The sequence below is a fragment of the Hevea brasiliensis genome, chromosome 6, assembly GCF_030052815.1.
Source record: "Hevea brasiliensis isolate MT/VB/25A 57/8 chromosome 6, ASM3005281v1, whole genome shotgun sequence".
NCBI lineage: Eukaryota > Viridiplantae > Streptophyta > Magnoliopsida > Malpighiales > Euphorbiaceae > Hevea > Hevea brasiliensis.
The window spans coordinates 5318516-5326169 of NC_079498.1; the positions used below are offsets into that span (position 1 = coordinate 5318516).

The 7654-nt window shown below is 39.2% G+C and overlaps 1 non-coding gene across 1 annotated transcript; it reads left to right on the forward strand.

The window, feature by feature from the left end:
• The first annotated feature begins 7023 nt into the window (after window positions 1–7023).
• On the forward strand, window positions 7024–7130 carry LOC131181158 (small nucleolar RNA R71). Its single transcript, XR_009149786.1, has one exon. It is a non-coding gene; the product is annotated as a small nucleolar RNA R71 (small nucleolar RNA).
• Window positions 7131–7654: the final 524 nt, after the last annotated feature.

Genomic DNA, 7654 nt, shown 5'->3' on the forward strand with positions numbered 1-7654 from the left:
CATCCTTAATTCTTCAAGCTCATTAAGCTGCAATAGTCTCTTTTCACCAGCTTGCTTAAGATCAAAATTCAAGGTTTGAATGGCCCAATATGCTCTATGTTCTAGCTCCACAGGTAAATGACAAGACTTACCATACACCAACCTAAATGGAGTAGTTCCTGTAGGGGTTTTGTAAGCAGTCCTATATGCCCATAAAGCATCATCTAGTTTGATAGACCAATCTTTCCGAGAATTGTTCACTGTTTTCTCCAAGATATGTTTGAGCTCTCTGTTAGAAATTTCAACTTGTCCTGAAGTTTGAGGATGATATGGGGTAGCTATCTTGTGCACTACACCATACTTCCTCATTAAACTCTCAAATTGCTTATTGCAAAAATGGGAACCCCCATCACTAATTACAGTCCTAGGAGCTCCGAATCTGCTCAAGACAAATTTCTTTAAGAATTTCACTACCACCCTAGCATCATTAGTTGGAGTTGCAATAGCTTCCACCCACTTTGACACATAGTCAACTCCAACTAGAATGTATTTATTACCAAATGAAGGAGGAAATGGCCCCATAAAATCTATTCCCCAGACATCAAATAATTCTACTTCAAGAATACCATTTAGGGGCATTTGATCTCTTTTTGACAAGTTTCCACTCCTTTGACATTTATCACATTCTAACACAAATTTCCTCACATCCTTAAAAAGATTTGGCCAAAAGAAACCAGCTTGCAAAATTTTACTAGCTGTTTTAGAGATTCCAAAATGTCCTCCATAATCAGAAACATGGCAATGATGCATAATACTCTGTGTCTCCTCATCAGGAATACATCTCCTTATTAAACCATCACAGCATCTCCTAAAGAGTAAAGGATCATCCCATCTATAAAACTTCACCTCATGCAAAAACTTTTTCTTTTGTTGCCATGTAATTCCTAGAGGTAAAACTCCACAAGATAGATAATTCACAAAGTCTGCATACCAAGGTAGTTTAGCAACAAGAGAAAAGAGTTGTTCATCCATGTCACGACCCAACCTATGGGCCGGACCGGCACTAGGACCTGGGCCAGCCTAAAGCCCCCGAGGCCCGTAGTAAGCCTTAACTATTCATTAACCCAACTCTAAGGCCCATTTGGGCCCAATTTCAAGAAAACAAACGGACAGAGTCCGGCCATAAAATGGACTTTCCAACTGGGAGTTTTTTACTCACCCGACCTGTAAACACAATAAATACTCAATTGGGGAGCTCAGCTCACCCTCCACATACTCATCAACATAAAATAAATGGGAGCTCAGCTCCCTCATCCAATCCATCAACATGCATAACATATTTAAGTTTACAGGTCCAACATGATAAAAATATTACAGACCAAATTCAAATAAATACTGCTAACACATGCGGAAATTCTAGGAGTAATTAAAATTACACAATATTGATAAACAACCTGCGAAGTATAAAAGCAGGTTAACCCAGAATAAAATATCCTCCTGCGGCCTGTAAAAATTTTTGAACAGGAGTGAGCGTTCAACTCAGAGAGTAAAATATCAATCTTAGCTATAATCTCTATAACTATCTGAAACTAATGCAACCTGTAGAGTGAAATGCAACATCAACATCATATTCACATCATAGCATCAAAAAGGTAATTTGGAGCACTCACCCACCGTTTAACATCATTCATAGTATATGGGAGCCGATCCTATACTCTCTTAAATCAATCGGTGCAAGAACTCACTCGGACTTCCACTTAAATACCAAATCGGGGTCCGAAGAACTCAAGCCGTGTCTACCCGAAGGACCGGGTCCCATGAAGAACTCAAGCGTGTCTACCCGTCCTATCCATAGTCCACACCACATCACACGCACGCCAACGCACGCTTTGCTCCAAATTACCACAACAACACTCATGGCACATTAATGATTATCAATGCAACATAATTCGTGCCTAGAGTTTAACTACATAAATATATGCATATAAGTGATGCATGGGCATGAACATATAATAATATCGAATTACGATTAAAATTAATATTTTACTCACAAACTTGACGACAAATTCTTGTGGCGGTGGGCGGAGGAAGAAGGCTCACTGACAATTACATTACATCTATTTAATAAATTTGACTCAATACAAACAAAGAAAAATATCAAATCGTCTTAAGTCGTGCCGAAAATCCGGCAGAGTCTCCCCTATACCTAGGACCTACCCAACCTGCAAATGGGCTAAAAACGCACTTCTATATTCACAATCCATACATCAACAGTTCAATCATATCACACAGCCCCTCCTGGGCCCATCAAATCAATCATCCATCACAATGCGCAAAATTTCAATTTAGTCCTTATTATTGATCATATTTGCAAAACGCCCAAACAAGCTCTAAAAATTGTAAAACTTTGCCCCGCGGTCCTTAGCAATATTACTAAGCTATTGCAAAAAGAATCGTAATTTTCTAAGCTACCACGAATATTTTATGGATTTTTAATCCTATTTAAGCACTAGAAAATTACGTAAAAACAAGGTTCGGGTTTACCTTTGCCGATTCCGACTTCGGGAACGCGCTCGGGACGTCTGACAATGGGGGGCTAGCCAAAACCTCGGCCCAATTCGGAGACTTTTCCGGTAACGGTCGGCGCCCAAATTGATCAATCGCCGAATTTCCGCGAATCGAGGATACCTACACGAAGCCCATAACACGGGGTTAGTACATAAATTTTCAGAATTTTCTAAGCTCATTTAATGCTCGGAAAAACAACTGCGAAGTTCCGTGGGACCCAGAAAACGTTGTCGGAAAATTTTGAAATTAATATCCCGCGAAGCCCTCGTCGAGTGGAGCGTGCTGGTAGCCTCGGTTTTCTCGTGGGATTCACGGTTTTCGAGAAATCTAGCCCAAAAGTCGAAATGGGCTAAAATCTTCCCGAGCTAAAATCGGACAATCCGCTCGATGGATTTCGGCGTTCTTGGTGTCTATGGAAAGCTCTCGCCGAGTAGATGGTTTTGGACACAAGACCCGGTCCAATCGGTGGCCGGATCGGCCGAATTTGGCCGGGGAAGCTTGGCGCAGGGGAGAATCGCGCGCGTTCCGAGGCGCGGCGAGGAGTGCAGGGAGGCGGTGGCCGTGGCGAGGAGGAGAGAGAAAAGAGAGAGAAGGGGAGTGCGTCGCGGAGGAAGAGGAAGAAAAGAGAAGAGACCGGTCCGATTCGACCGGTCCGATCCGTCGATTCGATTCGGCGGTTCGATTCGAATACAAAATTTTGAATTTTACTCTGCCTCGGGACCGAAAACGAGGTCCAAAAATTCCGAAAAAATTCCCGAAAACTCAGAAAAATACGTAGACTCCGAATATATTTTTAGTTTTGCCACGTGGTCTTTAAATTAATTTTTAAAAATCATCAAAGTTTATATTTTCGGAAAATCGAACCCGATTTTTAAAATCCGAAAAATCTCAAAAAAATTCCTAAAATTCAAATAAAATTAAAATATCAAAAATACTCATAATTAATAAAATTTTGGGGTGTTACAATCCAAGAAAAACTCATCAATAGGGATTTCATCCAATTCTTCATCATCCAATTTCAGCCTACTAAGATTATCTGCAATTACATTTTCAGCTCCCTTCTTATCTCTAATCTCCAAGTCAAACTCTTATAGCATCAGAATCCACCTAATGAGCCTAGGTTTAGCCTCCTTTTTACGGAGCAAATACCTGATGGCTGCATGATCTGAAAATATAACCACCTTTGAGTCAATGATGTAAGGTCTGAACTTTTCCAATGCAAAGACAATTGCTAAAAATTCCTTTTCAGTTGTTGCATAATTTGTTTGAGCCTCATCCAGTGTTCTACTAGCATAATAAATAGCATAAGCCTTTTTGTCCTTTCTTTGACCAAGAACAGCTCCAATTGCATAGTTGCTAGCATCACACATAATTTCAAAAGGTAGGCTCCAATCAGGAGGTTGCATGATTGGTGCAGTGATAAGAGCTTGCTTCAACCTGCAAAAGGCATCCAAACACTCTTAGTCAAATACAAATGGTGTGTCATTACTTAACAAATTAGACAAAGGTTTGACTATTTTAGAAAAATCCTTGATAAAGCGTCTGTAGAACCCGGCATGTCCTAAAAAACTTCGAATTCCCTTGACATTGGTAGGAGGAGCCATCTTCTCTATCACTTCAACCTTGGCTTTATCAACCTCTATTCCTCTGTTGGACACCAGATGTCCAAGCACTATCCCTTCTTGAACCATGAAATGACACTTTTCCCAGTTTAACACAAGGTCAGTATCCGCACATCGCTGCAAAACTTTAGAAAGGTTAGCCAAGCATATGTCAAATGAAGATCCATATACAGAAAAGTCATCCATAAAAACCTCCATTATATCTTCAATGAAATCTGAGAAGATTGCCACCATGCACCTTTGAAAAGTGGCTGGTGCATTACACAACCCAAATGGCATCCTTCTATAAGCAAAGGTTCCATATGGACAAGTGAAAGTTGTTTTCTCTTGATCATTTGGATGGATAGGGATTTGAAAAAAACCTGAGTATCCATCTAGATAGTAAAAATAAGAATGCCTAGCCAGTCTTTCTAACATCTGATCAATGAAGGGAAGTGGAAAATGATCTTTTCTAGTGGCAATGTTTAGTTTTCTGTAATCTATGCACATTCGCCAACTAGTCACTGTTCTGGTGGGAATTAATTCATTATTTTCATTTTTGACAATTGTTATTCCACCCTTTTTTGGAACAACATGTACTGGGCTCACCCAAGTATTGTCTGAGATAGGATATATGATCCCTGCATCAAGCAACTTCAAAATTTCTTTTTTAACAACTTCTTTCATATTTGGGTTCAACCTTCTCTGATGTTCAATAGATGGCTTACAATTTTCTTCCAAAATAATTCTGTGCATGCAAAAGTGTGGGCTTATTCCCTTAATGTCTTCTATGGTGTATCCTAAAACTTTCCTGAATTGCCTCAACACTCTTAACAACTTATCAGCCTCTAAAGTACTCAAGTTTGCATTTACAATTACTGGATAAGTGTTATTAGTGCCAAGAAATTCATACCTGAGCTGAGAAGGAAGTTGCTTAAGTTCTACCTTAGGTGCATCTTCTTCCTTGAATGATGGTTGCTTAGATTCTACTTTTTCCTTTTGTGTGAGTTGAAAAACTGGAGCAGAAATGAATGGTGGACTTCCCTCTAGATGTTGAGCATATGCAGCCACATGAGGGTTGTCATAGTCTATGCCTCCTCCATGAACCAAGCAATTTTCAAGTGGATCTTCTGGATATTTCTTTCTGAAGTGTTCTTCAACCAGCTCATCAATGATATCAACTCTCAAGCAAGTATCAGCTTCAGAATGATGCTTCTTCATAGTGTTATTAATATTGAAAACCAACTGATCTTCACCAACTCTAAGAGTCAAATTTTCTCCCTTAACATCAATCAATGCTCCTGCTGTAGCTAGAAAGGGTTTCCCCAAGATAATTGGAATATTAGAATCTTCCTCCATGTCCAAAATGACAAAGTCAACAGGTATGTAAAACTTCCCAACCTTCAGAGGCACATTCTCTAAAATCCCTTCAGGATATTTAATTGATCTGTCAGCTAACTGAAGAGAAATGTGAGTTGGCTTAAGATCTCCCATATTGAGCTTCTCATAAATGGAAAGGGGCATAAGGCTTACACTAGCCCCTAAATCACATAAAGCTTTTGTAGAACATGATTCCCCAATGTGGCATGGAATTGAAAAACTCCCTGGATCTTTGAGCTTTGGAGGAAGTTTCCTTTGGAGGATAGCACTACATTCCTTAGTTAAGGCTACAGTTTCATGGTCTTCAATTCTTCTCTTGTTTGAGAGAATTTCTTTTAAGAATTTCGCATAAGAGGGCATTTGTGAAAGAGCATCAACAAAAGGCACATTTATGTAAAGCTTCTTCAAAACTTCTAAGAACTTCCCAAATTGCTTATCAAGCTTGGCTTTGTGAAATCTTTGTGGAAAGGGAAGCTGTGGCTTGTAGGGCTCAGGAGGTATATACTTCTCTTCTTTCTCTTCAACCTCCTCTTTACATTTTTCTGCACTCTCTTGTTTTTCACCCTCATCAGTTTCTTTCTCATTTTCTCTCTTTTCACTATTTTCACTTTTCTCATTTTTTTCACTCTTCTCATTATTTACAACTTTCCCACTTCTTAAAGTAATAGCTTGACACTGCTCTCTTGGGTTTTCTGGTTGACTTGGAAGTTTTCCAAAAGACTTGGTACCTGAGGAAGATGTTTGTTGTGCAATCTGATTTTCCAGCATTCTGTTATGTGTCTGCATCTGTTCTAGCCTTGCTTTCATCTCTCTCATCTCCTCATCATGTTTAGTTTGGTTAGCAAGAATCTGTTGTAATAAAGCTTCTGTGGTGGGACTTTGTTCTTGCTGTTTTGATGGAGGATTCATATTTTTCTGCTGAAAATTAGGCAATGGTTGCCTATTTTGCTGATATGGAATTCCTTATTGCTGTTGTGGTTGAAAATTCTGATTTGAAACTTGACTTTGCTGATTTCTCCATGAAAAGCTGGGATGATTCCTCCAAGTTGGATTATAGGTTTGAGAGTAAGGATTCCCCATTTGCTTGTTTCCATAATTACCAACATATGCAACTTGCTCTCCATAGTCTACTCCACAGCTGGTAGTTCCCTCTGCATAAGCCACTTGTTGTGAACTTCCAGATGATGATGATGAACTAACCAACATACTCAAATCTTCCATCTTCTTAGCCAAGACATTTGTAAGTTCATCAAACTTTGCATTAATCATGTTGAACGGATCAAGATCATACATTCCAAAGACTTGCCTTTTTTGAGTTGGAGCTGGTCCTCTTGGACTACTCCAAAGATGAGTATTCTTTGCAATTTTCTCCAATAGCTCATAAGCTTCATCTTCATGCTTTATAATAAATTCTCCTCCTGTTTGAGCATCAATTATCCCTCTGATTGCAGGAGTAACATTGGTGTAAAAATTCTGATTTATCATCCATTTTGGAATGGCATGATGTGGGCATTGTCTCTCTAATTCCTTCCATCTCATCCATGACTCATATAGAGTTTCATCTTCTCTTGGTCTGAAAGCTGTCATTTGATTCCTCAATTCTTGAGTTTTTCCAGGTGGAAAATATTGTGCAAGAAATGCATCAGTGAGCTGCTCCCAATTTGTAATGGAGTTGTGAGGTAAAGAATCAAGCCAATCCAATGCTCTATCTTTCAAAAAGAATGGGAATAGCTTCAATCTTGCTGCATCATCAGACACTCCAGGTTGTTTTTGCATGTCACAAATCATAGCAAACTTCTTCAGATGTGTGTGTGGATTTTCAGAAGGATGTCCCCCAAATTGAGAATTTTGAATCATTTGAAGAACTCCAAAATCCATCTTATAACTATTTGCATCAATTCTTGGTCTTGCTATGCTCTCTCTCAAGTCATCAAAACGAGGAAAAGCATGATCCATCATACTTCCCCTAGGCACATTAGCATTTACAACTTCTTCACCTTGGGCTGCATTTTCATTGTTTTGATCATTTCCAGCATTAACACCAATTCTCATTCTTTCATCAGCCATGACTTCTTCTAATTCAATTTCTCTCAATGCTTCTTTTCTTCTTCTGGTTTCTTTCTTGT